This window comes from Triturus cristatus, chromosome 8 (genome assembly GCF_964204655.1).
Source record: "Triturus cristatus chromosome 8, aTriCri1.1, whole genome shotgun sequence".
In the NCBI taxonomy this organism is placed as follows: domain Eukaryota; kingdom Metazoa; phylum Chordata; class Amphibia; order Caudata; family Salamandridae; genus Triturus; species Triturus cristatus.
In genome coordinates, this window is record NC_140591.1 from 1,620,539,062 (window position 1) to 1,620,552,802 (window position 13,741).

Sequence of the window (13,741 nt, forward strand, 5' to 3'; positions counted from 1 at the left end):
TCTAGGGTTATATTTCATCTGCCTCTTGCTCATTGAAATACCTTTTTGATTTTTGCAATCACAGTATTGTTACTATAATATTGAAAACACTTTCAGTTTTTATTAGGTTTAAGATGATCTGTTCAACCGAAAGATAATCAGACTTTTCTATTTTAATTGAATCGCAGGACAACTTAATGAAAATAATTTTTTATTTAAGAATGAGGAAAGCAAGGCACTGCTGAGATTTGAACTCAGGATCTCCTGTTTACTAGACAGGCGCTTTAATCAGCTAAGGCACAGCACCCTCTTGAAAAAGTTTTGAGGAACAGTTTGCCATATGGTGTTCAAGAGAAACCTGAGTTTTTCACTTTCATAATCATTTCTCAGTTCAGAAAACGTACTACTCAAATAGTTTAGACGAGGATACTGATCCTATTGATAAACACCTCATTGATATATTTCTTATCCTGTTCATAAATGTTTTAATTATGCCTTCTTTAAGAATGCATTACTTGAATTCAACTCTAGAATGATTTTTTATCTCTATTTTGCTCTTTGTCACTCTTTTTTCCCTTTTTCATTCAAAGCATTACTTTGAAAATCTTCACAATACCATGTTTTTTTGTTTTTCAATTTAAGATGACCCATTCTAATGTTCACAGAACAACACTTTTCTTTTTAAAATGTATTAAACATTTGCGTGATGAAAATTATTTTTACATGTAAGGACCAATAATAAGGTGCTGCTGAGATTTGAACTCAGGATTTCCTTTTTATGAGACAGGCGCTTTAACCACTTAGCCACAGCACCTTTTTTAGTGATACAGAAGGGATCATTAATTTAGTATTGGTGATCAAATTCTGTGCCTGTGTTAAAGTGTCTTAATATGTATTCTAATGTTAAACAAGCAAGGATTCCTAATCTGTAAACAAGAATAGCTATGTTGTATTACAAAAGAACACATTTTAAACTCAATCCCATATTTTGAATAGTTCATAAATAAGTGTTTTACATATATTCATCAATATTGCTCAAATCTAGGGTTATATTTCATCTGCCTCTTGCTCATTGAAATACCGTTTTGATTTTTGCAATCAAAGTATTGTTACTATAATATTGAAAACACTTTCAGTTTTTATTAGGTTTAAGATGATCTGTTCAACCGAAAGATAAATCAGACTTTTTTAATTTAATTGAATCGCAGGACAACTTAATGAAAATAGTTTTTTATTTAAGAATGAGGAAAGCAAGGCACTGCTGAGATTTGAACTCAGGATCTCCTGTTTACTAGACAGGCGCTTTAACCAGCTAAGCCACAGCACCCTCTTGAAAATGGTTTAAGGAACAGTTTGCCATATGGTGTTTAAGAGAATCCTGAGTTTTTTACTTTCATAATCATTTCTCAGTTCAGAAAACGCTCTACTCAACTACTTTAGACGAGGATACTGATCCTATTGATAAACACCTCATTGATATATTGCTTATCCTTTTCATTAATGTTTTAATTATGCCTTCTTTAAGAATGCATTACTTGATTTCAACTCTAGAATGTTTTTTTATCTCTATTTTGCTCTTTGTCACTCTTTTTTCCCTTTTTCATTCAAAGCATTACTTTGAAAATCTTCACAATACCACGTTTTTTTGTTTTTCAATTTAAGATGACCCATTCTAATGTTCACAGAACAACACTTTTCTTTTTAAAATGTATTAATCATTTGTGTGATGAAAATTATTTTTACATGTAAGGACCAATAATAAGGTGCTGCTGAGATTTGAACTCAGGATTTCCTGTTTACGAGACAGGTGCTTTAACCACTTAGCCACAGCACCTACTTTAGCGATATAGAAGGGATCATTAATTTAGTATTGGTGATCAAATTCTGTGCCTGTGTTAAAGTGTCTTAATATGTATTCTAATGTTAAACAAGCAAGGATTCCTAATCTGTAAACAAGAATAGCTATGTTGTATTAAAAAAGAACACATTTTAAACTCAATCCCATATTTTGAATAGTTCATAAATAAGTGTTTTACATATATTCATGAATATTGCTCAAATCTAGGGTTATATTTCATATGCCTCTTGCTCATTGAAATACCTTTTTGATTTTGCAATCACAGTATTGTTACTATAATATTGAAAGCACTTTCAGTTTTTATTAGGTTTAAGATGATCTGTTCAACCGAAAGATAAATCAGACTTTTCTAATTGAATTGAATCGCAGGACGAATTAATGAAAATAGTTTTTTATTTAAGAATGAGGAAAGCAAGGCACTGCTGAGATTTGAACTCAGGATCTCCTGTTTACTAGACAGGCGCTTTAACCAGCTAAGCCACAGCACCCTCTTGAAAATGTGTTAAGGAACAGTTTGCCATATGGTGTTCAAGAGAAACCTGAGTTTTTCACTTTCATAATCATTTCTCAGTTCAGAAAACGCACTACTCAAATAGTTTAGACGAGGATACTGATCCTATTCATAAACACCTCATTGATATATTGCTTATCCTGTTCATAAATGTTTTAATTATGCCTTCTTTAAGAATGCATTACTTGAATTCAACTCTAGAATGATTTGTTATCTCTATTTTGCTCTTTGTCACTCTTTTTTCCCTTTTTCATTCAAAGCATTACTTTGAAAATCTTCACAATACCAGGTTTTTTTGTTTTTCAATTTAAGATGACCCATTCAAATGTTCACAGAACAACACTTTTCTTTTTAAAATGTATTAAACATTTGCGTGATGAAAATTATTTTTACATGTAAGGACCAATAATAAGGTGCTGCTGAGATTTGAACTCAGGATTTCCTGTTTACGAGACAGGCGCTTTAACCACTTAGCCACAGCACCTATTTTAGTGATACAGAAGGGATCATTAATTTAGTATTGGTGATCAAATTCTGTGCCTGTGTTAAAGTGTCTTAATATGTGTTCTAATGTTAAACAAGCAAGGATTCCTAATCTGTAAACAAGAATAGCTATGTTGTATTACAAAAGAACACATTTTAAACTCAATCCCATATTTTGAATAGTTCATAAATAAGTGTTTTACATATATTCATCAATATTGCTCAAATCTAGGGTTATATTTCATCTGCCTCTTGCTCATTGAAATACCTTTTTGATTTTTGCAATCACAGTATTGTTACTATAATATTGAAAACACTTTCAGTTTTTATTAGGTTTAAGATGATCTGTTCAACCGAAAGATAAATCAGACTTTTCTAATTTAATTGAATCGCAGGACGACTTAATGAAAATAATGTTTTATTTAAGAATGAGGAAATCAAGGCACTGCTGAGATTTGAACTCAGGATCTCCTGTTTACTAGACAGGCGCTTTAACCAGCTAAGCCACAGCACCCTCTTGAAAATGCGTTAAGGAACAGTTTGCCATATGGTGTTCAAGAGAATCCTGAGTTTTTCACTTTCATAATCATTTCTCAGTTCAGAAAACGCTCTACTCAACTACTTTAGACGAGGATACTGATCCTATTCAAAAACACCTCATTGATATATTGCTTATCTTGTTCATAAATGTTTTAATCATGCCTTCTTTAAGAATGCATTACTTGAATTCAACTCTAGAATGATTTTTTATCTCTATTTTGCTCTTTGTCACTCATTTTTCCCTTTTTCATTCAAAACATTACTTTGAAAATCTTCACAACACCACGTTTTTTTGTTTTTCAATTTAAGATGACCCATTCTAATGTTCACAGGACAATACTTTTCTTTTTAAAACGTATTAAACATTTGCGTGATGAAAATTATTTTTACAGGTAAGGACCAATAAAAAGGTGCTGCTGACATTTGAACTCAGGATTTCCTGTTTACGAGACAGGCGCTTTACCCACTTAGCCACAGCACCTATTTTAGTGATACAGAAGGGATCATTAATTTCGTATTGGTGATCAAATTCTATGCCTGTGTTAAAGTGTCTTAATATGTATTCTAATGTTAAACAAGCAAGGATTCCTAATCTGTAAACAAGAATAGCTATGTTGTATTACAAAAGAACACATTTTAAACTCAATCCCATATTTTGAATAGTTCATAAATAAGTGTTTTACATATATTCATCAATATTGCTCAAATCTAGGGTTATATTTCATCTGCCTCTTGCTCATTGAAATACCTTTTTGATTTTTGCAATCACAGTATTGTTACTATAATATTGAAAACACTTTCAGTTTTTATTAGGTTTAAGATGATCTGTTCAACCGAAAGATAATCAGACTTTTCTATTTTAATTGAATCGCAGGACAACTTAATGAAAATAATTTTTTATTTAAGAATGAGGAAAGCAAGGCACTGCTGAGATTTGAACTCAGGATCTCCTGTTTACTAGACAGGCGCTTTAATCAGCTAAGGCACAGCACCCTCTTGAAAAAGTTTTGAGGAACAGTTTGCCATATGGTGTTCAAGAGAAACCTGAGTTTTTCACTTTCATAATCATTTCTCAGTTCAGAAAACGTACTACTCAAATAGTTTAGACGAGGATACTGATCCTATTGATAAACACCTCATTGATATATTGCTTATCCTGTTCATAAATGTTTTAATTATGCCTTCTTTAAGAATGCATTACTTGAATTCAACTCTAGAATGATTTTTTATCTCTATTTTGCTCTTTGTCACTCTTTTTTCCCTTTTTCATTCAAAGCATTACTTTGAAAATCTTCACAATACCATGTTTTTTTGTTTTTCAATTTAAGATGACCCATTCTAATGTTCACAGAACAACACTTTTCTTTTTAAAATGTATTAAACATTTGCGTGATGAAAATTATTTTTACATGTAAGGACCAATAATAAGGTGCTGCTGAGATTTGAACTCAGGATTTCCTTTTTATGAGACAGGCGCTTTAACCACTTAGCCACAGCACCTTTTTTAGTGATACAGAAGGGATCATTAATTTAGTATTGGTGATCAAATTCTGTGCCTGTGTTAAAGTGTCTTAATATGTATTCTAATGTTAAACAAGCAAGGATTCCTAATCTGTAAACAAGAATAGCTATGTTGTATTACAAAAGAACACATTTTAAACTCAATCCCATATTTTGAATAGTTCATAAATAAGTGTTTTACATATATTCATCAATATTGCTCAAATCTAGGGTTATATTTCATCTGCCTCTTGCTCATTGAAATACCTTTTTGATTTTTGCAATCAAAGTATTGTTACTATAATATTGAAAACACTTTCAGTTTTTATTAGGTTTAAGATGATCTGTTCAACCGAAAGATAAATCAGACTTTTCTAATTTAATTGAATCGCAGGACAACTTAATGAAAATAGTTTTTTATTTAAGAATGAGGAAAGCAAGGCACTGCTGAGATTTGAACTCAGGATCTCCTGTTTACTAGACAGGCGCTTTAACCAGCTAAGCCACAGCACCCTCTTGAAAATGGTTTAAGGAACAGTTTGCCATATGGTGTTTAAGAGAATCCTGAGTTTTTTACTTTCATAATCATTTCTCAGTTCAGAAAACGCTCTACTCAACTACTTTAGACGAGGATACTGATCCTATTGATAAACACCTCATTGATATATTGCTTATCCTTTTCATTAATGTTTTAATTATGCCTTCTTTAAGAATGCATTACTTGATTTCAACTCTAGAATGTTTTTTTATCTCTATTTTGCTCTTTGTCACTCTTTTTTCCCTTTTTCATTCAAAGCATTACTTTGAAAATCTTCACAATACCACGTTTTTTTGTTTTTCAATTTAAGATGACCCATTCTAATGTTCACAGAACAACACTTTTCTTTTTAAAATGTATTAATCATTTGTGTGATGAAAATTATTTTTACATGTAAGGACCAATAATAAGGTGCTGCTGAGATTTGAACTCAGGATTTCCTGTTTACGAGACAGGTGCTTTAACCACTTAGCCACAGCACCTACTTTAGCGATATAGAAGGGATCATTAATTTAGTATTGGTGATCAAATTCTGTGCCTGTGTTAAAGTGTCTTAATATGTATTCTAATGTTAAACAAGCAAGGATTCCTAATCTGTAAACAAGAATAGCTATGTTGTATTAAAAAAGAACACATTTTAAACTCAATCCCATATTTTGAATAGTTCATAAATAAGTGTTTTACATATATTCATGAATATTGCTCAAATCTAGGGTTATATTTCATATGCCTCTTGCTCATTGAAATACCTTTTTGATTTTGCAATCACAGTATTGTTACTATAATATTGAAAGCACTTTCAGTTTTTATTAGGTTTAAGATGATCTGTTCAACCGAAAGATAAATCAGACTTTTCTAATTTAATTGAATCGCAGGACGAATTAATGAAAATAGTTTTTTATTTAAGAATGAGGAAAGCAAGGCACTGCTGAGATTTGAACTCAGGATCTCCTGTTTACTAGACAGGCGCTTTAACCAGCTAAGCCACAGCACCCTCTTGAAAATGTGTTAAGGAACAGTTTGCCATATGGTGTTCAAGAGAAACCTGAGTTTTTCACTTTCATAATCATTTCTCAGTTCAGAAAACGCACTACTCAAATAGTTTAGACGAGGATACTGATCCTATTCATAAACACCTCATTGATATATTGCTTATCCTGTTCATAAATGTTTTAATTATGCCTTCTTTAAGAATGCATTACTTGAATTCAACTCTAGAATGATTTGTTATCTCTATTTTGCTCTTTGTCACTCTTTTTTCCCTTTTTCATTCAAAGCATTACTTTGAAAATCTTCACAATACCAGGTTTTTTTGTTTTTCAATTTAAGATGACCCATTCAAATGTTCACAGAACAACACTTTTCTTTTTAAAATGTATTAAACATTTGCGTGATGAAAATTATTTTTACATGTAAGGACCAATAATAAGGTGCTGCTGAGATTTGAACTCAGGATTTCCTGTTTACGAGACAGGCGCTTTAACCACTTAGCCACAGCACCTATTTTAGTGATACAGAAGGGATCATTAATTTAGTATTGGTGATCAAATTCTGTGCCTGTGTTAAAGTGTCTTAATATGTGTTCTAATGTTAAACAAGCAAGGATTCCTAATCTGTAAACAAGAATAGCTATGTTGTATTACAAAAGAACACATTTTAAACTCAATCCCATATTTTGAATAGTTCATAAATAAGTGTTTTACATATATTCATCAATATTGCTCAAATCTAGGGTTATATTTCATCTGCCTCTTGCTCATTGAAATACCTTTTTGATTTTTGCAATCACAGTATTGTTACTATAATATTGAAAACACTTTCAGTTTTTATTAGGTTTAAGATGATCTGTTCAACCGAAAGATAAATCAGACTTTTCTAATTTAATTGAATCGCAGGACGACTTAATGAAAATAATGTTTTATTTAAGAATGAGGAAATCAAGGCACTGCTGAGATTTGAACTCAGGATCTCCTGTTTACTAGACAGGCGCTTTAACCAGCTAAGCCACAGCACCCTCTTGAAAATGCGTTAAGGAACAGTTTGCCATATGGTGTTCAAGAGAAACCTGAGTTTTTCACTTTCATAATCATTTCTCAGTTCAGAAAACGCACTACTCAAATAGTTTAGACGAGGATACTGATCCTATTCATAAACACCTCATTGATATATTGCTTATCCTGTTCATAAATGTTTTAATTATGCCTTCTTTAAGAATGCATTACTTGAATTCAACTCTAGAATGATTTGTTATCTCTATTTATGCTCTTTGTCACTCTTTTTTCCCTTTTTCATTCAAAGCATTACTTTGAAAATCTTCACAATACCAGGTTTTTTTGTTTTTCAATTTAAGATGACCCATTCAAATGTTCACAGAACAACACTTTTCTTTTTAAAATGTATTAAACATTTGCGTGATGAAAATTATTTTTACATGTAAGGACCAATAATAAGGTGCTGCTGAGATTTGAACTCAGGATTTCCTGTTTACGAGACAGGCGCTTTAACCACTTAGCCACAGCACCTATTTTAGTGATACAGAAGGGATCATTAATTTAGTATTGGTGATCAAATTCTGTGCCTGTGTTAAAGTGTCTTAATATGTGTTCTAATGTTAAACAAGCAAGGATTCCTAATCTGTAAACAAGAATAGCTATGTTGTATTACAAAAGAACACATTTTAAACTCAATCCCATATTTTGAATAGTTCATAAATAAGTGTTTTACATATATTCATCAATATTGCTCAAATCTAGGGTTATATTTCATCTGCCTCTTGCTCATTGAAATACCTTTTTGATTTTTGCAATCACAGTATTGTTACTATAATATTGAAAACACTTTCAGTTTTTATTAGGTTTAAGATGATCTGTTCAACCGAAAGATAAATCAGACTTTTCTAATTTAATTGAATCGCAGGACGACTTAATGAAAATAATTTTTTATTTAAGAATGAGGAAAGCAAGGGACTGCTGAGATTTAAACTCAGGATCTCCTGTTTACTAGACAGGCGCTTTAACCAGCTAAGCCACAGCACCCTCTTGAAAATGCTTTAAGGAACAGTTTGCCATATGGTGTTCAAGAGAATCCTGAGTTTTTCACTTTCATAATCATTTCTCAGTTCAGAAAACGCTCTACTCAACTACTTTAGACGAGGATACTGATCCTATTGATAAACACCTCATTGATATATTGCTTATCCTGTTCATAAATGTTTTAATTATGCCTTCTTTAAGAATGCATTACTTGATTTCAACTCTAGAATGATTTGTTATCTCTATTTTGCTCTTTGTCACTCTTATTTCCCTTTTTCATTCAAAGCATTACTTTGAAAATCTTCACAATACCAGGTTTTTTTGTTTTTCAATTTAAGATGACCCATTCTAATGTTCACAGAACAACACTTTTCTTTTTAAAATGTATTAAACATTTGCGTGATGAAAATTATTTTTACATGTAAGGACCAATAATAAGGTGCTGTTGAGATTTGAACTCAGGATTTCCTGTTTACGAGACAGGCGCTTTAACCACTTAGCCACAGCACCTACTTTAGCGATATAGAAGGGATCATTAATTTAGTATTGGTGATCAAATTCTGTGCCTGTGTTAAAGTGTCTTAATATGTATTCTAATGTTAAACAAGCAAGGATTCCTAATCTGTAAACAAGAATAGCTATGTTGTATTAAAAAAGAACACATTTTAAACTCAATCCCATATTTTGAATAGTTCATAAATAAGTGTTTTACATATATTCCTCAATATTGCTCAAATCTAGGGTTATATTTCATCTGCCTCTTGCTCATTAAAATACCTTTTTGATTTTGCAATCACAGTATTGTTACTATAATATTGAAAACACTTTCTGGTTTTTTTAGGTTTAAGATGATCTGTTCAACCGAAAGATAAATCAGACTTTTCTAATTTAATTGAATCGCAGGACGAATTAATGAAAATAGTTTTTTATTTAAGAATGAGGAAAGCAAGGCACTGCTGAGATTTGAACTCAGGATCCCCTGTTTACTAGACAGGCGCTTTAACCAGCTAAGCCACAGCACCCTCTTGAAAATGCTTTAAGGAACAGTTTGCCATATGGTGTTCAAGAGAATCCTGAGTTTTTCACTTTCATAATCATTTCTCAGTTCAGAAAACGCTCTACTCAACTACTTTAGACGAGGATACTGATCCTATTCATAAACACCTCATTGATATATTGCTTATCTTGTTCATAAATGTTTTAATCATGCCTTCTTTAAGAATGCATTACTTGAATTCAACTCTAGAATTATTTTTTATCTCTATTTTGCTCTTTGTCACTCTTTTTTCCCTTTTTCATTCAAAGCATTACTTTGAAAATCTTCACAATACCACGTTTTTTTGTTTTTCAATTTAAGATGACCCATTCTAATGTTCACAGAACAACACTTTTCTTTTTAAAATGTATTAAACATTTGCGTGATGAAAATTATTTTTACATGTAAGGACCAATAATAAGGTGCTGCTGAGATTTGAACTCAGGATTTCCTGTTTACGAGACAGGCGCTTTAACCACTTAGCCACAGCACCTACTTTAGTGATACAGAAGGGATCATTAATTTAGTATTGGTGATCAAATTCTGTGCCTGTGTTAAAGTGTCTTAATATGTATTCTAATGTTAAACAAGCAAGGATTCCTAATCTGTAAACAAGAATAGCTATGTTGTATTAAAAAAGAACACATTTTAAACTCAATCCCATATTTTGAATAGTTTATAAATAAGTGTTTTACATATATTCATCAATATTGCTCAAATCTAGGGTCATAATTCATCTGCCTCTTGCTCATTGAAATACCTTTTTAATTTTGCAATCACAGTATTGTTACTATAATATTGAAAACACTTTCAGTTTTTATTAGGTTTAAGATGATCTGTTCAACCGAAAGATAAATCAGACTTTTCTAATTTAATTGAATCGCAGGACTACTTAATGAAAATAATGTTTTATTTAAGAATGAGGAAAGCAAGGCACTGCTGAGATTTGAACTCAGGATCTCCTGTTTACTAGACAGGTGCTTTAACCAGCTAAGCCACAGCACCCTCTTGAAAATGTTTAAGGAACAGTTTGCCATATGGTGTTCAAGAGAAACCTGAGTTTTTCACTTTCATAATCATTTCTCAATTCAGAAAACGCACTACTCAAATAGTTTAGACGAGGATACTGATCCTATTCATAAACACCTCATTGATATATTGCTTATCCTGTTCATAAATGTTTTAATTATGCCTTCTTTAAGAATGCATTACTTGAATTCAACTCTAGAATGATTTTTTATCTCTATTTTGCTCTTTGTCACTCTTTTTTCCCTTTTTCATTCAAAGCATTACTTTGAAAATCTTCACAACACCAGGTTTTTTTGTTTTTCAATTTAAGATGACCCATTCTAATGTTCACAGAACAATACTTTTCTTCTTAAAACGTATTAAACATTTGCGTGATGAAAATTATTTTTACAGGTAAGGACCAATAATAAGGTGCTGCTAAGATTTGAACTCAGGATTTCCTGTTCACGAGACAGGCACTTTAACCACTTAGCCACAGCACCTACTTTAGTGATATAGGAGGGATCATTAATTTAGGATTGGTGATCAAATTCTGTGCCTGTGTTAAAGTGTCTTAATATGTATTCTAATGTTAAACAAGCAAGGATTCCTAATCTATAAACAAGAATAGCTATGTTGTATTAAAAAAGAACACATTTTAAACTCAATCCCATATTTTGAATAGTTCATAAATAAGTGTTTTACATATATTCATCAATATTGCTCAAATCTAGGGTTATATTACATCTGCCTCTTGCTCATTGAAATAACTTTTTGATTTTGCAATCACAGTATTGTTACTATAATATTGAAAACACTTTCAGTTTTTATTAGGTTTAAGATGATCTGTTCAACCGAAAGATAAATCAGACTTTTCTAATTTAATTGAATCGCAGGATGACTTAATGAAAATAATTTTTTATTTAAGAATGAGGAAAGCAAGGTACTGCTGAGATTTGAACTCAGGATCACCTGTTTACTAGACAGGCGCTTTAACCAGCTAAGCCACAGCACCCTCTTGAAAATGCTTTAAGGAACAGTTTGCTATATGGTGTTCAAGAGAAACCTGAGTTTTTCACTTTCATAATCATTTCTCAGTTCAGAAAACGCACTACGCAAATAGTTTAGACGAGGATACTGATCCTATTCATAAACACCTCATTGATATATTGCTTATCCTGTTCATAAATGTTTTAATTATGCCTTCTTTAAGAATGCATTACTTGAATTCAACTCTAGAATGATTTTTTATCTCTATTTTGCTCTTTGTCACTCTTTTTTCCCTTTTTCATTCAAAGCATTACTTTGAAAATCTTCACAACACCAGGTTTTTTTGTTTTTCAATTTAAGATGGCCCATTCTAATGTTCACAGAACAACACTTTTCTTTTTAAAATGTATTAAACATTTGCGTGATGAAAATTATTTTTACATGTAAGGACCAATAATAAGGTGCTGCTGAGATTTGAACTCAGTATTTCCTGTTCACGAGACAGGCACTTTAACCACTTAGCCACAGCACCTATTTTAGTGATACAGAAGGGATCATTAATTTCGTATTGGTGATCAAATTCTATGCCTGTGTTAAAGTGTCTTAATATGTATTCTAATGTTAAACAAGCAAGGATTCCTAATCTGTAAACAAGAATAGCTATGTTGTATTACAAAAGAACACATTTTAAACTCAATCCCATATTTTGAATAATTCATAAATAAGTGTTTTACATATATTCATCAATATTGCTCAAATCTAGGGTTATATTTCATCTGCCTCTTGCTCATTGAAATACCTTTTTGATTTTTGCAATCACAGTATTGTTACTATAATATTGAAAACACTTTCAGTTTTTATTAGGTTTAAGATGATCTGTTCAACCGAAAGATAAATCAGACTTTTCTAATTTAATTGAATCGCTGGACGAATTAATGAAAATAGTTTTTTATTTAAGAATGAGGAAAGCAAGGCACTGCTGAGATTTGAACTCAGGATCTCCTGTTTACTAGACAGGCGCTTTAACCAGCTAAGCCACAGCACCCTCTTGAAAATGGTTTAAGGAACAGTTTGCCATATGGTGTTTAAGAGAATCCTGAGTTTTTTACTTTCATAATCATTTCTCAGTTCAGAAAACGCTCTACTCAACTACTTTAGACGAGGATACTGATCCTATTGATAAACACCTCATTGATATATTGCTTATCCTTTTCATAAATGTTTTAATTATGCCTTCTTTAAGAATGCATTACTTGATTTCAACTCTAGAATGTTTTTTTATCTCTATTTTGCTCTTTGTCACTCTTTTTTCCCTTTTTCATTCAAAGCATTACTTTGAAAATCTTCACAATACCACGTTTTTTTGTTTTTCAATTTAAGATGACCCATTCTAATATTCACAGAACAACACTTTTCTTTTTAAAATGTATTAATCATTTGTGTGATGAAAATTATTTTTACATGTAAGGACCAATAATAAGGTGCTGCTGAGATTTGAACTCAGGATTTCCTGTTTACGAGACAGGCGCTTTAACCACTTAGCCACAGCACCTACTTTAGCGATATAGAAGGGATCATTAATTTAGTATTGGTGATCAAATTCTGTGCCTGTGTTAAAGTGTCTTAATATGTATTCTAATGTTAAACAAGCAAGGATTCCTAATCTATAAACAAGAATAGCTATGTTGTATTAAAAAAGAACACATTTTAAACTCAATCCCATATTTTGAATAGTTCATAAATAAGTGTTTTACATATATTCATCAATATTGCTCAAATCTAGGGTTATATTTCATCTGCCTCTTGCTCATTGAAATACCTTTTTGATTTTGCAATCACAGTATTGTTACTATAATATTGAAAACACTTTCAGTTTTTATTAGGTTTAAGATGATCTGTTCAACTGAAAGATAAATCAGACTTTTCTAATTTAATTGAATCGCAGGATGACTTAATGAAAATAATTTTTTATTTAAGAATGAGGAAAGCAAGGCACTGCTGAGATTTGAACTCAGGATCTCCTGTTTACTAGACAGGCGCTTTAACCAGCTAAGCCACAGCACCCTCTTGAAAATGCTTTAAGGAACAGTTTGCTATATGGTGTTCAAGAGAAACCTGAGTTTTTCACTTTCATAATCATTTCGCAGTTCAGAAAACGCACTACGCAAATAGTTTAGACGAGGATACTGATCCTATTCATAAACACCTCATTGATATATTGCTTATCCTGTTCATAAATGTTTTAATTATGCCTTCTTTAAGAATG

The 13,741-nt window shown here is 31.5% G+C and overlaps 19 non-coding genes across 19 annotated transcripts; all 19 read right to left on the reverse strand.

The window, feature by feature from the left end:
• Positions 1-1,232: 1,232 nt before the first annotated feature.
• Positions 1,233-1,306, reverse strand: TRNAT-AGU (transfer RNA threonine (anticodon AGU)). The gene has a single exon. It is a non-coding gene; the product is annotated as a tRNA-Thr (tRNA).
• Positions 1,307-1,740: 434 nt separating this feature from the next.
• On the reverse strand, positions 1,741-1,813 carry TRNAT-CGU (transfer RNA threonine (anticodon CGU)). Its single transcript has one exon. It is a non-coding gene; the product is annotated as a tRNA-Thr (tRNA).
• Positions 1,814-2,251: 438 nt separating this feature from the next.
• On the reverse strand, positions 2,252-2,325 carry TRNAT-AGU (transfer RNA threonine (anticodon AGU)). Its single transcript has one exon. It is a non-coding gene; the product is annotated as a tRNA-Thr (tRNA).
• Positions 2,326-2,759: 434 nt separating this feature from the next.
• On the reverse strand, positions 2,760-2,832 carry TRNAT-CGU (transfer RNA threonine (anticodon CGU)). Its single transcript has one exon. It is a non-coding gene; the product is annotated as a tRNA-Thr (tRNA).
• Positions 2,833-3,271: 439 nt separating this feature from the next.
• Positions 3,272-3,345, reverse strand: TRNAT-AGU (transfer RNA threonine (anticodon AGU)). The gene has a single exon. It is a non-coding gene; the product is annotated as a tRNA-Thr (tRNA).
• Positions 3,346-5,310: 1,965 nt separating this feature from the next.
• Positions 5,311-5,384, reverse strand: TRNAT-AGU (transfer RNA threonine (anticodon AGU)). Its single transcript has one exon. It is a non-coding gene; the product is annotated as a tRNA-Thr (tRNA).
• A 434-nt stretch (positions 5,385-5,818) lies between these two features.
• Positions 5,819-5,891, reverse strand: TRNAT-CGU (transfer RNA threonine (anticodon CGU)). Its single transcript has one exon. It is a non-coding gene; the product is annotated as a tRNA-Thr (tRNA).
• Positions 5,892-6,329: 438 nt separating this feature from the next.
• On the reverse strand, positions 6,330-6,403 carry TRNAT-AGU (transfer RNA threonine (anticodon AGU)). Its single transcript has one exon. It is a non-coding gene; the product is annotated as a tRNA-Thr (tRNA).
• A 434-nt stretch (positions 6,404-6,837) lies between these two features.
• TRNAT-CGU (transfer RNA threonine (anticodon CGU)) lies at positions 6,838-6,910 on the reverse strand. The gene has a single exon. It is a non-coding gene; the product is annotated as a tRNA-Thr (tRNA).
• A 439-nt stretch (positions 6,911-7,349) lies between these two features.
• Positions 7,350-7,423, reverse strand: TRNAT-AGU (transfer RNA threonine (anticodon AGU)). Its single transcript has one exon. It is a non-coding gene; the product is annotated as a tRNA-Thr (tRNA).
• A 435-nt stretch (positions 7,424-7,858) lies between these two features.
• TRNAT-CGU (transfer RNA threonine (anticodon CGU)) lies at positions 7,859-7,931 on the reverse strand. Its single transcript has one exon. It is a non-coding gene; the product is annotated as a tRNA-Thr (tRNA).
• Positions 7,932-8,878: 947 nt separating this feature from the next.
• TRNAT-CGU (transfer RNA threonine (anticodon CGU)) lies at positions 8,879-8,951 on the reverse strand. Its single transcript has one exon. It is a non-coding gene; the product is annotated as a tRNA-Thr (tRNA).
• A 438-nt stretch (positions 8,952-9,389) lies between these two features.
• TRNAT-AGU (transfer RNA threonine (anticodon AGU)) lies at positions 9,390-9,463 on the reverse strand. The gene has a single exon. It is a non-coding gene; the product is annotated as a tRNA-Thr (tRNA).
• A 434-nt stretch (positions 9,464-9,897) lies between these two features.
• Positions 9,898-9,970, reverse strand: TRNAT-CGU (transfer RNA threonine (anticodon CGU)). Its single transcript has one exon. It is a non-coding gene; the product is annotated as a tRNA-Thr (tRNA).
• Positions 9,971-10,408: 438 nt separating this feature from the next.
• On the reverse strand, positions 10,409-10,482 carry TRNAT-AGU (transfer RNA threonine (anticodon AGU)). The gene has a single exon. It is a non-coding gene; the product is annotated as a tRNA-Thr (tRNA).
• A 944-nt stretch (positions 10,483-11,426) lies between these two features.
• TRNAT-AGU (transfer RNA threonine (anticodon AGU)) lies at positions 11,427-11,500 on the reverse strand. The gene has a single exon. It is a non-coding gene; the product is annotated as a tRNA-Thr (tRNA).
• Positions 11,501-12,446: 946 nt separating this feature from the next.
• Positions 12,447-12,520, reverse strand: TRNAT-AGU (transfer RNA threonine (anticodon AGU)). Its single transcript has one exon. It is a non-coding gene; the product is annotated as a tRNA-Thr (tRNA).
• A 434-nt stretch (positions 12,521-12,954) lies between these two features.
• TRNAT-CGU (transfer RNA threonine (anticodon CGU)) lies at positions 12,955-13,027 on the reverse strand. Its single transcript has one exon. It is a non-coding gene; the product is annotated as a tRNA-Thr (tRNA).
• A 438-nt stretch (positions 13,028-13,465) lies between these two features.
• On the reverse strand, positions 13,466-13,539 carry TRNAT-AGU (transfer RNA threonine (anticodon AGU)). Its single transcript has one exon. It is a non-coding gene; the product is annotated as a tRNA-Thr (tRNA).
• Between the last annotated feature and the right edge of the window lie 202 nt (positions 13,540-13,741).